This window comes from Sturnus vulgaris, chromosome 1, assembly GCF_052056855.1.
Source record: "Sturnus vulgaris isolate bStuVul1 chromosome 1, bStuVul1.hap1, whole genome shotgun sequence".
Lineage (NCBI taxonomy): Eukaryota > Metazoa > Chordata > Aves > Passeriformes > Sturnidae > Sturnus > Sturnus vulgaris.
Window position 1 is genome coordinate 125,636,380 of NC_142243.1, and position 20,263 is coordinate 125,656,642.

The following is a 20,263-nucleotide window of genomic DNA, read 5'->3' on the forward strand; positions in this document are numbered from 1 at the left end:
TATCCTGAAGAAGACAAGTTTTCAGGGAGACAGTAAAGGACAGGTCTAAACTGAATTTTAATTCCATTTGAATATATTTATGTAAGTACCTATGCTTTACACTGGCGTTCCATTATGTACTTGAAATCTGTCTTGATGCATCCACCCATATGGATAGAAGCCTGTCTTTTGGTGTTGAGACATGGAACTCTTCATCAGAATCAGCAGTTAGTGTTCAGGCTATGTTTTCTTATGTGCCTCTGGCCAAGAAGAAAAATCTGAACTGTGACCAAAGGAGATATCCACAGAAAATCGCAGAGGAATGATGGTCAATTGGCCAAGTTTTTTTCCATGGAAGGAAGCATGCTACAGTCAGAAAAGGAATAGTTCTTTGTTCCTGAATGATTATTCTTCCTCCCAAGGTTGTACCAAAGCTGTAAAAGCTGCATTTGAAAGCAAAATCCAGACATTTTTAAAATAAAAAGGAAACTGTATCCTGAGAACAAGGGAGAACAGAGGGAGGAAGAAAAGGCATTTTTTTAGTGCTTAGACTTAGCATCACAAAAGCTATTCAGACTCTGTGTAAATCCTTGGTTCTCTTTGGTTCATCCATCACAAGCTGGACACAAAAAAACTACTTTTCTTAAAATTCAGCATGACACTAAGTTATTTTGTGTATCGTTTAGATATTCAGCTAGGAGGACAATCTTACAGAACATAGGAGAGAATGGAAGGAAGAGCAGATTATTTTAGAATGCCACCATGCATTTTCCCTAGTATAGTATTTTTTTCCTGTAATGACATTTTATGATTTTCATAACACCTGTTTCTGATGCAGAAGTTTAAAGAAATTTGGGATTAATATTATGAACAACTGAATAAATACAGCACAAGCTGCTGGCAGTCTCTGGGGAATTGTAATGGGATTATGTCAAATGTCAGTATCTGAGCAACAATATTCAGTATTGTTGCTAGTCTCTCCCTCATCTGAGCCCAGTATTGTTTGGACCATGACAAAAAGAACATGATTTTGCCTAATTTCTTATTTCTCAATAGACTTGTTTCTTTTTGTCTCTTTCTATCTTGCCTCTCCCTTCTTTCTTATGATCTATGAATTGGCCTGCAGTTTTTGGAAAGACAATGCTAAGACACATCAATCCTCTAGAGTATTTTTCATTTTGTCTCTGTTGTCCTTTTATCTGGACCTGAGAATGAAACAGAACTGATAACTGAAGTTTCCCACTTAGTGCCATGTCTCAGTCTTCCAGTTTTCTAATCATGGTTTCCATCTGGCCTTTATACCTTGATGTTGTCCAAGGGGAACCAAAACATGGAGAAGCTGATGTGTATGTAGCTCACACACCAATATGGAAAGTAGATGAAGATGGAGTGTGGGAGTTTGAAAGCAGCTGTGGAATGCACAGTTCAGATGTAATGAGCTGCTCTAAGCTGTGCTTGCAGCAGGAAAAATTACATCACTCTTGCCAGGAGGCATCAAGTCCACATTTCATTGTGGTGCCATAGTTTGGTGTACCTTTCTGTCATTGCATAATGGTTATGGTCAGGCTGAGAACCTCTCATATAAACTAGGAAATTGTCTTTTTCTTTATTTTTTTGAAGAAGTGTCTACCATGCCAACAGAGTATATGTCCATAGGGTAATAACCATGTATATCTACAGATAGTCAATGTGGCATCATAGCCATTTGCAACCTATGAGAGAGGCAGACAACTTCCTTCTTGTGCAGTCATGCAGTGCCTGGGAGCCTAATTAAAACAAATTTTGCCTTAATCTCTAATTCTTCAAATCCCCAGTCACTTTGACACCAGAGATGTTAATTTATTATATTTGATGTTTTTTTCCTGTTTGTTTGGTTTTTTTTCATATTAGTAACAATAACCTAAAAATTATTTCTTCATCCAGATGAGATTTTCCTGTGTCTTTGACATATTGCCTTGTGTTTCACTGGGGGACCATTGTAGTACTTGCATTCCTTACACATATGACAGGCCCTTATAGAAACATCATAAAAACATGTACTGGAAAACAACATAAAGAGATCTTAACAGATAATAGCAATTGAGAATGTGTTTTCTCAGCTTGGCAGTCCTTATGGCTTTTTTTTTATTTTCTGTGGGATTTCATCCTGAGCTCTAACTCCATCATTTTGAATCCTCTTTTCATCTGAGGCAGGACAGGTTTATTTGATTTTGTCTGTGAAATCTAGCACTGGACTTGCTCCATCTTACATTTTTTGTCAAAAAAAACTTGAAAATATGTCTGTAAGCCCAAAACTCTCTGAGGTTTTGGCCAATTTGCAGTCCATACATCTGCAGCTACAGCCTTGGAGTGCTGTTTTACAGCATTTTGTAGACATTGGCAATGCTGAGGTGATGGTATTTTCAGCCAGCAAGGACCCTGAGTAATGATGGGAGATTTTTTCACCCAGGTAACATCCAAAATCTCCTCTTTAAGTGAATGTATTGAAATTTACTTTCATTAGCAGCCATATCAGCTGAGTTTATACTTGATGATACTGTTGTACTAGAATATAGAAGAGAACACAGAGAGGCATGTACTAATACACATGTCAAAGTTGAATAAATAATTTTCCTTATTTAAGTAACATTATATGTTCTGTAAACTTTCAATATCTCTACGTTTGTTTGGGCACTGTAGGGCCCTTGGCTGGCTGCTTTAAGTTGGATTTTATTTTGGCCCCATTTTTCTGCATCCTTCTTCAAAGAGTCTATCTTGTTTGCAAGATCAGATGTATTGATGAATTCTTCATACTTACTGTGATCCACCTGCAGAGCTTGCCAAGTAAACTTCTCCCCATATTTGCTATTTTCATTACACAAAAGTGGTTTTTACTTTTTGAGCTTTACCTAAAATCTCTAGCCTTTCCTACAGCTGCATGATTTTGTAGTTATTCTCATCTCATTCTCCTCCCAGTAGAAAGTGTGCTGTTTAAGTGTATGTATACCACCAACATTTTCTATTTTCCGATGAAAAACATATGTGCCAAACATAACTGTGATGGCAGTCTGCAAAAAAACAGTGTCTTCCTATGGGTGTGTTGAATGTGCACAGACATGTGGGTTTTTTTCCTATGGGCAATGCCAGAATCCTGCTGATATATCAGACATGGAAAAATGTTTGTCATTAGCCATCTCCTGAAGGATTTTTCCCATCACAGGTAGTGGAAAATATTCCTCTTCTACATATCTGTTTGATTATTTTGGGTATATCCAAAAGCAAAAATAAGCACACTGGTTTTAAGCGAGTGTATCTGTTTTATCCATTTTTCTAACCCCAGTGTAGTCACCTGGAGCTGTATACCAAAATCTAATGCCTGGGAACAATATAGCTCAGTGAGATGAGGGCAAGGAATGCTCCAAGAGTGGCTCAGGAACAGAAAATGTCTTTGGCAGTCCTGGAATACTTTTATTTCCTTGCTAAACAAGTCTTCGTGGGCCCCACATCTGGACTTCATGATGACATTGTGACATTTCCATCTCCAGAGTCTGTTTCACTGCCTTCCATAAGCCATATCATGAAACCATCACATGGAAGTAGCCTTGTTGTTTGTATGACAAAGCTGCAGCTAAAGGTCTAAATGTAATTCCTGCAGCAACTCAGGTGTCATAGGTGGGAAGCACCAGTTTTATTGCTGGAACAGCCTGACTGCAGAATGCACAGCAGTGAAAGATCCTCCCCTCTCTGGAAGTGTCCATTTCCTTACCTGCTTAGCTTCTTTTCTTTCTAAAGCACGAACTTCCTTCATAATGGAGTGACAAACTTACAATAAAAAATAAAAATAGGCACTCTTTACTCAGCTTTTATTGAAATTTCTAAAAATGCCATGATTTAGTCACCCAGGCATGTAACTCCTCTACTCTTTTGTGGAAGTAAACTCAACCTGAATTGTATCCGCCCATCTTCTATTACTTGTAGGTCCTCTGAGAAAAATGTGAGGAATGTTTCAGGAAAAAAGGAAGCTAAATTTTTAAAATTACCTTCCCTTCTATTTCTATCCATTTATTATCTTTCATGACAAGAAAATGTTTTAACTATGATCTGCAATCATTGATATATGCATAAGTTTTCAATGTAGTTGAGTCTTTTCAGCTTTTTATTCCTCCATAAAAGCTATTTTAATTTCTTTTTATCTTTATGTCACTCTCTTCAGAGGTTTTCCAGAGGTTTATGGTGGCCAATATGGCTTTTGAGGCAGAGCTCACAGCTGGGTTACTGATTTGCCTTCAAACATCGTTTCCCTTTTGTGTAATCTTTACAGCTTGTTAGTCATGCTCTGTGGCTGCTGATATTATTGAACCTTGCTGATATTATTGCATAAGTTTCTCCCTGCTTCTTGCAGGAGATCATGTTATCTGATTTTTTTTTTCTCTTTTGCTTCTCCTAAGCAATTATCCTAGTATCAATGGATGCTAATAACTTTTTTCACAGAGGCCCATGCAGTGATATCTTCTAAGGAGCTCTCCTCTGAAATAATGCCATTTAGGTGCACGTACTGCTATACAGATATATAGCTATGGACTCAAACATCAACCTTTTGAAGTCAAGAGTCACAGGATAGGCAAGGTTGGAAGAGACCACACCGGGCCATCTGGTCTGACCTCCCTGCTGTAGCACAATCATCCCAAAGCACATGGCAAAGGATTGTGTCCAGGTGGTTCTTGAATCATCTCCAGTGAGGGAGACTCCACAACCATCCAGGAAAGCAGAGCTCCATTTTGCATAACAGTGACTTGGGAAGACAAACACCATCACTCCCAACACCAGCCCTTGCTCCTTCTTCTCTCAGTTATAAATGCCCAGCATGGCACTAAACAGTATAAAATATCCCTTTTGTCACCTGTGGTCAGCTGTCCCAGCAGTGTTCCCTTCCAAATCCTTGTGCACCCCCAGCTGCTCTCTGGAGTGGTGGGGAGAGAAGCAGAGAGGGCCTTGATGCTGATCAATAATAAAAACAGCCATATATTATCAGCACTGTTTCCAGAACAAATCCAAAACATAGCCCCATACCAGCTACTATGAAGAAATTAACTCTATCCCAGCCAAAAACAGCACACAAACCATTTTAAGAAGTATTGCTTTTCCTCAGCAAGCGAAGGAACTTTAAAAATAACTACAAGCTTTATTCTCTTGAAAAGGTGCATGAGCATGTAACATAGAGGACAGGGTTAGAAAAAAGAGAAAATCCATCAGAAGGAGTAAAATCCCAGCTGAATGAAACTATGCAAATGGAAAAGATAATTTGAACTCAGAGTCTTTGAAAATTTCTACTTTAGTACATGCTTCTTTTGTGCATTGAAGATATCATACTGTGGGACTCACTTTAAGTGTAAATGTTTTTATTTCTGACAGCTGCATTTACAGAAGAAACAGAACTAATAAAAGTCCTTAATCTGAAAAAGATAATATAGATAAAATATCTAACTTGGGTAAAAAATTAACTTCTTTAAGGGCCCTTATTTTCTTAAGATAAACAATGCTGTTTATTTACTGTAAACCCAGTGACATTAGAAATTAGTTTATACTCTAAATTCCTACAATTGTATTCTATTTATTCAACAATTTTTCTCCAATTACATTTTAACTATAACTTTAGAATATTTTAGTCCACTTTAACTGGTGTTATGGTATGTCCTTTTCAATGTTAAAATAGACTTTGGAGTCTGCCAATCAGAAAATACTGTTCTTAAAACTGCAGGACAAGTTTTGCTCTCTATTTTCATATAAATTGTCCTTTCAAGACAATATGTATTAAATTAGTTTTAACTAATTTGATGCTGTTTATATGATATATATTTTCAAATTTTCTCATTATTATATTCATAAAAATCTCATACTTCCTCACAAAGAGTGAAAGGTACTGAAACAATAGTCCATGCACCATGTGCTACAACAGCTGGGTAAAAAAGGCAAAATTACAGAAAGTAACTTGTTTATTTAAAGAGCTGCTTAGACTGAATATAAGTATCTACATCTAAGAAAGTGACTAATAATTCTTTCTTTCTACTAACAATGTCCTAATATAAATGACCTTGCACAGAAGCAGAGCATGTTCACTCGTTTTCAATGGTAAAAGGAAAACTGAATTTTGGTATCCCAAGTATTGAGGGCTACAGCCTTCTTCCTAGGAAGAAACAGAGGGCTCAGAAGATGTACAGAGCATGGAGTGTGTTCCATTTGCTAGGAAGAAGAGGCTGAAGTTTTGGCAGAAAGTGCTGCTTATGTAAATGCTTAGGGTTTTTAGATACTGTCTATTATTTTTTAGATAACCCTTACGAGAAGTGGAACCCTCAGAGTTACTTTCATCCTTTTCCAGAGGGGGTTCAAGCCATTTATCACACTTTCTGTAGACTCCCAAATAAAGCTTTCTATAAGTGCAGAAGAGCATTGTCAAAAATCATTGGCAAGGATCAAAAGCTGCACAGCCAGGTGTACAAGAGTCATGTAAGAGGCCCAAGGGAAAACAAAATTGATAGTTTGAATACCTAACTAGATGAATTACAAATTTCAGCCCCTGCTCTGAGGACTGTGGCTACTGTAGAGAGTGATTTTGGCATGCAAAATGTCTAACACTACACAATGCAAAATACAGTGTTATTACATTATGCATTTATTTTTAAAAATAGAATGTAAAATGCGTCATTTGTAGGAGCACAGACTAGAATCCACCACCTGCTATGGAATAGTGTATGTCTTACCTCAGGGTAGGGGTATCACGTCATCTCTAAATCTTGCATAGGCTGGGCAAGTCCCAGAGTCTCTAGGTAGAAGCCAAATCTTAAGTGTGTGTTATTTCATGCAGAAAAAGTGTTTCATGCAGAAAAAAAATCAAAAAAGGAAGTAGACATAAATCCAAATGTTTTTTAAACATCACGGGTCTTGGATGCTTTCTAAATTTAAAATGAAGGAGAGCCTTATCTCATAAGCATAGAACTTACCCTACAGATAGGCCAGGGGAGGGAGGGATGTGAGCTCTGTAGTGCTAGGGTCACAGAAGGCCAGATTTTTCTACTTTTATTCCAGCTGTGTAGTTGAAAGGGTTGCTGACTTTATGTAGTGGGATTAATGGCAAAGTAAGATAATACAATGGTAAAGTCATGGTAGAAAAACAAAGACTATGCTATTTATCTGTGCATGTAAAAGTATATTTGGATCTGCATATGTTCCTAAGCTTTCACATTCCTCATCCATGAAAAGTTTGGCAAACCTTAACATTACTACAAAGAGTATATATTAATCCATAGAATTTGCTTCATAACTTTTTTCCCCTGCACCTTAGCCAAGCTTCACCATATGTGTGCATAAGAAACCCTTGACAAAAGCCAGCTGAGGGCTGAAATGTTGGGAATTTGCCCTCTTCACCCTTATGAATAAATCTTTCTCTAAAAGCAAGGAAAAAATCCTCTTGGCTTGGAATATCTCAGCATGCTGACTGTGCACAAACCAAGGCTAGAATAATTGTGCATTACTGTGATTTGTTTTTGCATTGCCTCCTTGTCATGTTTTAAAAAAGGAACACAAGTATTATAATTTCTTATTGCTGTGCACCAGGTGCTTGCCAGATAGCTAAGGAGGGCCAGCTGTTAGTTTTCAGGAGATGCCAGTGGAAGGACTGATAAACTTCTTAAACCAATGCATTCAGAAATCTGTAACATTCCAGCAAGTAGTACAGCAATTTCTTGCCCTGAGAAAGAGCTCTAGCAAAGCACTGAATCGAGATTTAGCTGTCTTTTCAGAATGGAGGAGGAAGGAAAAGAAAGGCAGTAAAATGTGCATTGTATGATGAGCTAATTCTTCATGGACCACCAGTGAGTGTTCTGCAAACTTTGGGAACCATTCCTGTAAATGATGCCAAGTGAAAGCATGGTCTGATAAACCCAAATAAAATAGTTCTGTCTGTCTCTACCTACACATAAGCTGTACAATTAAAGCACTGAGGCTTGTTCCACTCCTACCCTTGACACCCAGGTTTACACAAGCTGCAGGTACATGAAGAGAGTTTATATAGAAAAGAATGTGCCATCAGAAAATCTAAGTGCAAGTGCTATCAGTGCTGTTGGTAAAACAACTATTGCAACAGGATGATTTTGGTTTTCCTGCAGTTAAAACTCAAATTCTCATTATTTGCCACTTGATTCATAACACCGGCTGAGTTTTCTGTTTGTGCAGATGCTTTAATAACCAGACGTGTTCTTTCTTGTTCTATCCCATCCTTTAAATTAAATGACTTTCAATTAAGCTCAGCTCCATAGATCTGATCTGGCACCATCCCAGGTAGCAAAGTTTGCCAGTGACTCCAGTAGAAGTTGGTTCAGCTCTGCCCAAGAGTGTGTGTGGTGGCAGCAGCACTGCAGATTTCTCCTTTTCCTGTCATGTCTTGCCACCATGTCTGTGGTCTGTGAAAGCTGATAAGAAGACAGAACATACATGGAGAAGGCCAAAATTTCACCAACAAACATTAATGATACCTGAGGATGTCCAGAGCAAGACCACCATCTTCCTACTGTGTAGTCACAAAATACCTTTTCCACAGTCTCTAACACTCCGACTCTTCTTCCCTGCTCTTATTCCTTTGCTTTGTGCTTATAATAAGCAAACACTTATCTCAACCCACAGTCACTCCTTTTTGTCCCTCCTTTATTGGAAGGGGTGGGGGAAGGCAGTGGCTGATTTGGAGTTTAATTTCCTGCTGGTACTAAAATCAGTGCACCTGAAATTGTGAAGAAGATGAAAAATTTGCCAGTTTATCTCCAACGGCAAAACTAACCACTGTCCACCAGAATTAATCATTAGGCAGAATCAAAATTTTTGAAAACTATATTGTACAAAAAGTCACAGAGACAGAAAGAAAGGCATGCTAGAAGAGATGACATCCAAACCCAATTTTCTATCTTGTGCTCTTGCTCTTTTTTCTAGTCATAACCATGGGACAGCAAATTTGTGTGGCTCAAAAAATCAGTTTTGTATCATTCATTTCACCTTGAATTAGGAGGTAATGTGACTATAGGTACAGTGAATGACATAATGGCAGTATTAGCAGCTGAAATAGTTTTCAAAGAAGCACATTCATTAAGAAAGCATCAGGAAATAGAGTTGGATAAATAACTTAAACAGATAGAGGTAAGAGTTCCTAGCATCTGGCTGTTCTCATTCTTCACATGGTCCACTGAAAATTAAACAGACAAAGCTCTACCAAACAACCTTCAGATCATATTTTTTTGTAACTGGTCTCCTGCTCCTTCCTCAAGATGAAAATGTCTTTTTGAGTTGTGAATTTTTTGAGAAGAGAAACTAGCTCACTTAGTAGAAGGAATCTTATTCTTCATACTTTTGTACCAGTTCTGAGACTGCACATGGGCATGCTCAGATATGTTTAAAAAACTCACCTGCCACTTCCTTCAGCAAGTAGCTTCCCTTTATATTTCAGAAGTTTAAGATCTCCTGGACTGTATATATTCTAAAAAAAAGGAAAGTAGGATGTTTTTCTGTGATTTCTCTTGCCTAGTCTCTGAAACAGAAGGTGATTTTAAAGGCAAAATAAAATATATAAATCTGACTGGATATAGGGATTAGAATTTGAGGAAGAAATAAAAAAAAATTGTTTGGGAGCTGCTTATGCATAGGTGAAATTGCTGATAGATTTTGCATAAAAAATGAATCTGGTAGATCAATATAAGTAAGAGGAAGTAAGAAGTAGGAATATAACTGCAGGATCTGATCAGCAAAGCAGGATGAGAATGAAGCACGCATACAGCAGAAAGCCAAGAGAAGGCAGAAATCAGAGAAAGTGAGAGAAGGAGGAGTTGCAGAAAGAGTAAGAGGCAGAATAAACACAAAAATGATAGAAACATGCACATTCGATTTAACTGGAGTGACAGTTAAAAGAAACCTCTAGCTTATATTATCTGCTGGCAAAGATAAACCATTTTTGGTAAAATCATTTTTAATCCCTGTAACTTGTAATTCTATGGCCCACTTTTGCATACCAAAATAAACTTTATCCCACATTCTATATCACTCTGTCATTACAACTGTTATTTCAACTTTCCCTTTTGAAAAACATTCAGCCCTCTAATAGCCAGTCAGAGAGAGAAGATTTATTTTATCCTTTAAAAAAAAAGCATAGAAGCCAAACTGCACTGAAGAAAAGTGCAGCAGAGTAGTTCCAACACACAACACTTTTTCCAAATGCTGTGAAGGTACAAGACAAGCTGGTCACATGAAGCACATGACAGTACTGAACAAAAGAAAAAAGTTATATAGTGTTTAGACTGGTCCTCCCTTCACTGGGAGACAGTTCTACTAGTTATATCTCTTAGAAGAGTGAGAAAACATCTAAGGGTAAAAATGAAGACAAAGTAAGACTGCAATGTATATGCAACCCCCTCAAGGGCAAAGGACATGGCCTGGCTTCTGCTTCCTTCAACATGCATGTTGGACAACATGTATTGCTGCTTAATTGTATCTTTAAGAAATCTCACTTTTTTTTTCCCCCCCAGGCAGTTGGCTTGCTTCCTTCCCCTAAAACCAGCTCCTGTTAAAGGGAATGTAGGGAATTTTGGCATTCTCATTTCACATTTTTCTCATCTTACACCACTTTTATACCACTAAGCATTACTCTGTTCCTTTCAGCACAAAGGTCCCTGGTTTCCACACCTGAGGGAGAAGAAAATGAGCAGATCTGGAAATTTTCTGTCTTTCTGCTTACTGAACTTTTTGCTGCAGAACTCAGCATCAGCACATATTTCTGGGGCCTGAGGATATTCAACAACTTGGTCAAGCCTCATACATCCATTTTCTCTGCTACAGGAAAAAATTGTCATTCATTCCTAGAGCTGGAACATTGCCTCAAGTACTCATATATCCTGTCCCTGGTCCTGACTGGTTCTGTCCTACCTAACAGACATGGAGAATGCCTCTCTGTTCTTACTCATTATTGAAAAATTTAATACCTTAAAGTAATAAAACCCAATATTTTTCTTTCCTAGTTTGGGACATCTTGCTCACCCCAGTACTTTTCATTACCATCTTCTCACATTTTATATTTCTCACCTCTTTATCAGTACTTGAGTGGGCTTTGTCAATATCCTTGGTAGGACAAAGAGATTCTTTAGGGCCAACCTTCAGAAACTGACAATGATAAATAGAAACACGTTCCAGCTTTTAGTCAACATTTTATATGAATTACAACAATTTGCAAAGGAGTTTTATTGAGTAGGTGATAGATTCATTCTCTCAAGCAGTATTTCAATAAATTAATGAATCCTTATTTTGGAAAACAAAACATAAGTCAAACTTGAACTTTCAGATGTTTAGCCTACCAAAGAAGATTTTCAGAGAAGGAGGAAAATTCATAATTCTACGGTTTCACCATGAGATGTTGCTGTGGTTTGTTTGAAGCAGAGATAAGAAGGTGACAGCTTTGTCATCAATAGTACAGTGACATCCAGACATGGTCTGCTACATATAACCTTCCTTCCACTGTCTGCATTCATGGATAGAAAAGAGAAACCAGTAAGATCCATTTTATACAGACAGAAGGAGTTATATCTACAATAGAGACAACTAGTCCCTGTAAACCCCTGTAATCTGAATTCAGTCAATTAATTAAAAAAGATAGATTCAAGTTTTTGGGGGAACTATAGGAATGAGAAGGAGAGAGCCATAATGTTGAAGAAGTGGACATTGCCATATTTTAAAAAGTGTCATTGAAATCTGTGTGGCATACATTGATATATATTTTTATATACATATGTTACTTTTTAAAAAAAAGAGCTATTTATTAGACCTCTTAAATTTAAAAGGTTTTTCAATTTATTGTTGCGTATTCTGGCTAGTTTCCTATGCTGTATTACTAGCATGAGTCCATCCATCTGTGAGAGCTTCAATGCTGCATCTTTAATGAACAGTGTTTATCACATTCATAGGAGTTGCAAATGTGAAGAAAATAATTCTAACGTTTCTAAACTAGGGTTTCACCACATAATGAGCCTTTTTGTTCTCAACTTAATGAGATGTGAGTATCTTGAAGATCATGTGGAAATCAGTATGACTAAATAAAGGTAATTTCACCACCCACCCTTCTTCCTTAAAACAAAGTGTTCTAGACAACTATGTGTAAATAGAGTACTACAGCTGTCATCACATCAAGTCAGACAATATATGAATTATCTATTCAGAAGCTGTATTAGCCAAGATTTACATTATATGTTTTTTTATTGCTGCATACTTGTGTGATATTTGTTTTGGACTGACAAAAGGTTGAGATTATGCAATGTATTTTACTTTGTGCTACTCCTGAAGTGCTAATGATTGAGTATCTTCCAACTATGTCATTGTAATTTTGCAATTTTCAAATTTCACTAGTTTAAATTTCCTCTCATTATTTATTAACATATCTTATAATCAAGTATTGCAAAATCATATAAAACAGCAGACTATAAAACCCCTAATACTTATTCTATAAGAACAATACCATTTTTCATGAAGTAAAACCAGAATTTCTGTTAACATGGTAGAAGAGTAAAGAGTTATGAGAGTAGTTTTATCAGTCTGGTTAGAAATTCCCTGTCACCACCTTACAGAACAATTGATCTGCCAGCCCTCTGTGAAAGCCCAGGTGATTCTTCTAAAAGATGCTGTCAAACAACAATCCTTTAAAGTCAAAAATCACAGACTGAGTCAGTTTGAAAGGGACTACAATGGGCCATCTGGCCAACCTCCCTGCTCAAGCAGGATTGTCCTAGAGCACATGGCACAGGATTGGTATCCAGATGGTTCTTGAATACCTCCAGTGAGGGACATTCTCCCACTTCTCTGGGCAATCTGTTCTAGTGCTCAGTCACCTGCACAGTAAAGAAGCTCTTCCTCAAATTCAGGTGGAACTTCCCGTGCATGTTTCTGCCCATTGCCTCTTCTCCCACTGTTTATCATCACTGAGCAGAGGCTGGCTAGAGCCCTTCACCTACTCATGGACACTGATGGCATCCTCTCTCAGTCATCTCTTCCTGAGGCCGAACAGGCCCAACCCTTGCAGCTTTTCCTTAAGAGAGATGCTCCAGCCCTCCAGTCATCTCTGTCGCTCTTAGCTGAACCCACTCCAGCAGCCCCATGTCTCTCTTGTCCTGAGGATCCCAGAACTGGACACAGCACTCCAGATGTGGCTTCACTAGGGCTGAGTAGAGGGGCAGGATCACCTTCTTTGACCTGCTGGCAATGCTCTTCCTTATGCTCCCCAGAATACCATTGTCCTTGGCCCCAAGGACACACTGCTGGCTCATGGACAGGTTAATGTCCACCTGGACTCTTGGTCCCTCTCTGCAGAGCTGCCTTCCAGCAGATGAGCCCCCTGTACTGGTGTGTGGGGTTATTCCTCACCAGGGCCAGGACCCTGCATTTCTCTCTGTTTGTGGCAGTACTTCTCTGCCTATCTCTCCAGTCTCTTGAGGTCCTTCTACCCTGCAAGAGAAAGCAGCCACGTTCTGTTAGCATGTGGGAACTCTTGCTTTCCCTGTCTGCCCTGCAGCTGTAACACTGCTAGTTGGCAGGCTTTCACCTGCCAAGGGCCATGTGTGAGTGAAAAGACAAAGCTGTGCTATTCTCAAAGAGGACAGTGTGGCCTTCTTGAAGCAGCAGGACCCTGGCTCCAACTCCCTTCTGCAGCATGGAAGCACGTTGAGGTTGGCAGTGAGTGTAGGAGGAGTGTAACAGTGTGTATTGGTTGCTGCTGCCTACTACTAGACCTGTCTATGTGCCACCATGGCATGGCATTTGCTTGTTGTTTCTCTTCTCTTTTCTCACATAATTTGGCAGTCGCTGCTGGAATACCTCACATCCTTGGACTTTTGACCCTGTGCTCCCATTTACTGAGGACCCACTGGAACAGTTGTGCTGTATTGAGTATGGGCACTGCAGCTTTTTAAACGTCCTGCCTGAAGAACTTATGGCCTTGGTTTCAGTCATTTGAGGAGGTGCATGGAGAGTGTGAAACAGCTTGTGCTGGGCGAGGAACTGAAATGTCCATCGAGGAAAGAATCAGAGAATCACTAAGGTTGGGAAAGACCTTAAAGATCATCAAATCCAACTGTTTTCCCCGGACCAACATGTTACTGCTAAACCATGTTCCCCAGAAATGCTAACATAAGATGTAAGAAGCCCATCCTAGAACATTAAGGAAAAGAACTTACTCAGGGTCCAAATTCCTTAAGAAGGCAGAGTAAATGAAATTCTTACTGATCACATTCCATCTGACTAACTATAGGACCTTTGTAAAAAGTTAAAGAAAGGATATTTCTTTCTTTGACATCGGTGTTTTGTGCTAAAACTTATTCTGAAAGTTTCCTCTCATGGTTGCTTGTTACATGAGTGGCTTGTTGAAGCCACAAGGGACAGAATTAAGAAATCAGTGTAAGATCATGATAGGGATAATTTTAACATCAGCTTAGCTCTGTGAAGAGGTCATTGCATCTGAGCACAAGTGATTTGTAGGGAAAATGTGCTGTACCATAGAAGTTATAGTAGGAGTCTGAAGCTGCATGCTTTTGGTGTAGCTTGTAAAGTGCTCCATTTTTTGAGGATCAAGCTGCAGACAGAGAAATCTTGGACTTGAGGCAATCTGAAGGAATAGTTTGAAAACCATGAGTAAGTTCAAAGCAAATCTCCTACTGAGAAACGCAAAGAGATGTTTATTTTCAACAGAAAATAACAGTTGGTTTCAAAACAATCTTGTATTTCCAACCGAGTTATTTGCAGGAAAAAAGTATGAAAATGTTGGAATGAAGTGCCATCACAAGAATGTAGGGTGAAGTTAACAACTGCAAGGTTGTCATTTTGAAAAATTCTAGGATTCAGTCTTTCTTGCCAAAATATACATAAATATATATAATGCTGTTAACGAGACACATATGTCTATCACCAGACAGTATAATTATGTCTGAGATTTCTTATAAAAGCTAAATAGGCGTTAATTGAACACTTCCTTTTTTCTTTTTTTTTCTTTTTTTTCTTTCTTTTTTTTTTTTTTTTTTTTTTTGCACTGGCCCCTTCCCTTTCATCCAAGATACAATTGCTCCTTGGCAATTGCCTTGTGCCCTCACCACAAGACTGGAGGGAACTCCAAGCAGTCAAGATATGGAAAAGGCACAGCAGTTCCAAGCAGTTCCACCATGTAACTTCATTTATAGTGCTGAACAGGAGACAGCTTCTTTTAATATTACTCCAGCACCTCTGTTGGAGAACATGACATTAATCTGTAGCTGCTTCAATCCCTGGAGCTGGCAGGAGGACATCATAAACACAATGCTCATTAAAGGGGAAAAATACTTCCATCAACTGAGAAAACTCTAAACCTCTTTGTAGGGACAGGAAACCATCAGTGATATCAAACCTTCCATGGCATTGAACTACTGTGTCTCAGTATAGAGGCATTAGTGGAGAGTTTTATAGTCACGTTTTTGTCGCTTAATAGGTAGAAGAGAAGAATTCAGCACAATTAATCCTCTTTTAAGAATAGACAGTGACCATTCCTAAGGGAGAAAGACTTTTGATCTGAGGTTTATGTTATTAATTTCTTTCAGAAGATACTGAATGTATTTGATAGCAAATTCCTGGAACTTCTCAGGTATCATTCAAAACTTCCAAAGGAATGCTTTTGTTGTTATTTCTTCTGCTATCCCAGAAGCAAAGTGTGGTCCAAACTATTTCAGTCGGAAAACTTCTATTTCTATGTAAAAATAATTCTGCCTTTGCTCCTCCTGTGTCCAGTGTTTTAGAGAACTATTTTGTTGCAGTATACACACATTAAGTATATTACCCCATGTATATAAAATATTATTCCATATTTTTCAGTGATTGATGTAGAGACCTTTGCTCAAAAATAAAATCCAAAATAAATTAATACATTGACTATTTTTATAAAGGTTCAAATCAGCAAAAATAGCCTTTTTTAACTCCATTGGCCAGAAAAAAATTTATTGTTACTGGAAAAAATAACTTGACTCTAAATATAAACTGGAGGCAAAGTTATAAATTCTCAAGAGTTTTCTGGTTGATATTTAATCCATGTGGATAATGCAAACAGACCAGTCCTTTCCAAAACAGCAGATCAGGATATGGCTTTAGTAATAGAGATCTATGTCACTTCTCAGTATCCTTGTGTATCCTTGTTTTGTGCATGGTGACTGGATTCAAAGTCTAGTCCCTGCCCCTGCCTGAACGGTGATTAAAGCCTCAGCCTTAGGATGCTGTGGTAATGCCAGAATTTAGTGCAAAGCTCTGCTGTAGTGACACACAGATAACCTTGGAATATACCACAGCCTGGCTGTTTATAGAGTGGGAAGAAACTTCTGGAGAAGGAGGGATGAAAAATGCTAAAATCACCAGGAACTGTAATGACTGGCTTGTTGAGTAAAACAGGAATTACTCTTTCAGCTAGCTGGGGAATGTGTGGGAAGGGGGGACATGGGCAAGTGTTGATACATATGATCATCTACCAAATCAAAGTGTATTTTGGGAGAAGTGGAGGAATGTGCATTTTATGAGCCCTGACGGAGTTGAGCTATGAGAGAGGAACTCAAGTCTACTGCTGTCAGATTGCAGGCAGATATGTACATACCCAGTAAAAGAGTTTCAGTGTAATAGGACCATTAGCAATGGAAATACAGGCTCCAAATGAGATAAGTTTTGGTAATCCTAGGTTTGTGACTTCAAGAATTTACTTGAAATTAATTTTTTCTTGAATTTAGATGCTTAAGTAGCCATTGAATGTCTAATGGTCAGATAACAATTTAACGGGCAGTCAAGAGACTGGGATGCATGGAGAAAAAACTTAGAGTTGTTTTTATTTTTTTAACAGTAGTTCTTCTCCTGATCCAGAATGACAGGATTAATAGAGTTCTGATTTTATACCCATTGAAGATCTGGCTATTATTTCTTTATTTTATATGTTTTTCACTGAAATTACTTGAAAGCTGTCTGAAAAAATGTATGTAAGAACACAGATATCTCTTAACAAAACTCATCACAGAGCTAATTGAACAAGATGAATAAACTGATTCCAAATCCTTTGGGATTAGAGCTTTTAATGTAAACATCAAGGGAGAATGTGAGTACATTTTAAAATATTTTAAAATTTCCAGCCAGTCACATTTCTGCAATATCATAGCATAATTTGCTTTTAGCCTTTCAGAGTTTCCACCAAATATGATTTGTTTTTCACCTTCCTTCTCACTTCATATTTAATGTTGATGTTGAATATTTGTAAATATTGTCTTTGGGTTACTTTATTGTAATAGTTGCACAAGTGAGTTGAGAAGTATGACAAAGGCTCTTGATTAAGGCTATCCAGATGAAGCATTTTGCTTTCTCCAGTTTTAATATGCTCTTATGGAATGCTGTCAGGGGAGGAGCTCTTTGTTGGAGTTGATAATGTTGTATGACATACTGAAAATTATACCCTTTCTCCCTCTTTACTTTTTCTTTCTTTCTTCTTCTGTCAGATAAGAGTCATGAGTTTAGCAGATTTGCTGCTTTGCCTTTTGAATCTTCAATTTTTTACAGTAAACCCATTACTTTCCTGTTTATTTGGCTCTATCACAGCACTCCACCTCTAGTTACAGAGACAGAAAACACTGAGCCATTATGAATTAAACAGGGCTGAGAAGAGACTCCAAAGGAGCCCTTAGCCAGGAAGAATGCTCATCTATTTCAAAAGGCACCAGGCATATCCCAAGGCTGCTGTCAAATATAGACCCGTGTGAGAAGCTTTTATTTTGCTTAACCTTCAGGTACCTGTTAATGATGTGATCACTGAAGGACACATGTGCTGCAGTGAAAACATGATGCATCTCCTCGTGTGTTTGCTCATCAGACCTCTGTTAGCTGATCTAGTAGAGTTGCTGTTTTAGCTCACTGGGTGGAGGTCTGTGGTTTTGGAAGCCACATTTAAATCCCAGTGTTGTGTTTGTGGCTGGCTGATGATCCTGGGGTCAGTTTGTCTGTGGTCACAGATCATTACACCCCATAGACAGCAACTCTCGTACCACATCACCAAAAATTATACCCTGTGAACACAGTCATGTCTTCTGAACCATCTGAATATTTTAAATTACTAATTTTTTGAACATTGTGTATATTAATTGCCTTGGAAAAGATAGGGTTTATGAATTATAAATTTTGTCACATTTTAAGAGTTTTGTTTCTATATATAGTAATTTTCTTGTTTGTTAATGAACACAAGAGAAATTATATTACATTAGCACATCACAAGTAAAGTGAACTTGAGGGCATCTATTATGGAAAAAGAACACAATCCTTCCACTACAGTAGGTGTTGAATCAGTCCTTAAGTACAAGAATATGTCAAATTCAGATCAGGCACAGAAATAACAAACAGTCCAAGTCATGCTCCTTCTCCTTATATTATACATTGGAAAAATTAACTATGTTTTTAAATGTACATCATCAAATTCTCTACATAAATTATTCCTATATCTTTACCTAAAAGAGACATGAAATCAAGTCATAGAGCTTCTGCTTTTGGAGCAAAGCAAAAGAGCACACATAGCAGTGCTGCAGTTGGCAAATATGAACTGGATGAACTCTGAAGGCTTGAAGACATAGCTGTAACCTGCAGTTAAAGCATCTGTGACTCACAGATCTGAGTAAATATTTATTTGTTGGAGTCCATTTCTGCTTTACTAGAAGAGGCAGAGGCTTTCTTATGTGTCTCTGGATGTCCTGCAACTTTCTGTAATTGCTGGCTGCACATGTACAATGTTGGTTAAAAATGGCCTGGCATTTGTGAGAACACTAACCAGCTTCTTTCGTGGATGAGGAAATAAGACAGAATATGAGGGCCTTTTTTCCTTAGAGATCCTTCTAAAAATACTTTTCAATATGCAATTTTAACCACTGGATGCAAATATATGTGTTGGAGCTCAAAGCACTTTAACAGAGTTCGATTTTGCAAATTTGTTGACTGAGCTTCTAAAAAAGTAGAAAAAATGTGACGCACACCTATAAACTAGTTGATTTATTCCCCAATCTACCAGGATTCTCAAGAGCACCTTCCTTTAAACATATGTTCTGGAAGAGATATCAATAACAGCACTCAAATCTAAGTTTATAATTCAATGTCACTTCCTCCAGCTATGATCTTTCAAGGTGCATATGTTGCACATGGTACAGATCCATTAATAAAGTAACCACAGTAAAACAACCAAGCAGCAAAAGGAAAACCCCAGGTACTTCAGTGTCAATGTATTTTGGACTGTGTGCTTGCAGACTATTATACACAATAAGAACACGTCTCAACTCCAGAAAGACAAATCTGAGCAGTTTTAATGAGTTCACTACTGACTTCCACATATAAGATTTTTTCCAAACTTCATTGCTTTCTAGCAAACAACACAAATAGTCCTCTAACATTCTTCTTAAATAGAAGAAAGTCTATTTTTCAGAAATGTTGTTCATTTTAAGGTTAAGAAGTTGTATTAGGGAATCATGTTTGTAGCTCCTCTGTTTACAAGCTGGACTTTGAGGCAGGAGCCATCATTTTAGCAGCAATGACTCCCATGTTGAAAAGAACCTTATTAGAATTTGCATACAATATTTGAGTGCAGGTAATTATCCCAGTTATTTTTCTGCTGCCTATTGTGCTGATCACTTCCTATCTGACCCAATGTGCATGATTCAAGGAGAAAGGCAAGGGAATAAGGAAGGAAGTAAATCTCTCTTCAGTATTAGGAGGTCCTGTGTCTCTTCATCTGGATGGGTTTAAATCCACTCTTACTTCTAAACGTGCTTAACTGCTACCTCCCATTTCTTAGTGTTATATTGGTATAGTTCAGGCACTTGCCTATCCTGAGCACTTCCAGGTGCTCCACTTCATCATGCAGCCTGCACCAATTCAGGAAGCTGTAGTTTGAAAATGGAGGCAAATAGTTATACCATCACTCACAGAGTGTCCCCACATCTGGGTATGCCAGCTCTGAGTTGCTGGACTCAATTGCCCTGCTTGGAGCATGTTCAGTATTGGAGCATGTTCAATGCCTTCTGGAGAACTGACAAAACACAGGCATCTTTATATAGATGTTACAGAGTGAGGCAGAAAAGGGAGGATTTATGGATCTTATGCTGTCTAAAAGATAAGGAAGTGGACTGCAAGTTTATTTTAACATCAAATCATGAAAAAAATTAACCACTGTAATTATGATTTAAAACCTGCATGCAATACAGGGCACCCTGTT